General features: G+C 39.6%; 1 protein-coding gene across 1 annotated transcript in view; it reads right to left on the reverse strand.

The window, feature by feature from the left end:
- LOC106013217 overlaps positions 1-228 on the reverse strand; it is a gene marked incomplete in the record, with an annotated part of 4546 nt that extends 4318 nt beyond the window's left edge. Inside the window, 1 exon segment of the mRNA XM_013088330.1 lies at positions 181-228.
- Positions 229-579: the final 351 nt, after the last annotated feature.

The following is a 579-nucleotide window of genomic DNA, read 5'->3' on the forward strand; positions in this document are numbered from 1 at the left end:
GGTATGACAGGGGATAGGTAAGAAGTAAGAGGGGGGTGTAAATGTTGGGGGAGGGGTGGTAGAGTAGTAGGAATTTGGTGGGTGGGAGGGGAGGGTTTTAGCGTTGTTGTAGAAAAACACAAACCGTTGTATTGTTCAAGTGGACGGCCTAGATTCTTGTCCTAGCAGTGGTCAACTTACCGAGGAGATGATGGACACAGCAGTGGCAGGACAGGCCAGGGAGGAGACTTGGGTTGATGCGGGTCAGCTCTGTGGACACAAGGATAGCTCATTCATCTGTCTCCGCTGAATTATGCAAATTTAGATGGCCAAATTATGTACGACAAATGCAAAATTATGCAAAAATTATACAAGTTACCGTAAACGTCAATCACGACATGTTTTGCACTTTTTCAAAAGGAATTTTCATGTTTGATGTACAGAAGAATTGAAAACAGAACATATCAGTATGAGTAATTTTTTGTGTATTTGGAAAGATACACATCAGTCAGAAAGAAAAAAAAAACCACCAAAAAATATATTCTCTAACTTACATCTGTAGTTCTATAGAGGAAAGAAAAATGTTTTAAAAAAAAAGAC

This window comes from Aplysia californica, unplaced genomic scaffold (genome assembly GCF_000002075.1).
Source record: "Aplysia californica isolate F4 #8 unplaced genomic scaffold, AplCal3.0 scaffold00724, whole genome shotgun sequence".
Taxonomy (NCBI): Eukaryota; Metazoa; Mollusca; class Gastropoda; order Aplysiida; family Aplysiidae; genus Aplysia; species Aplysia californica.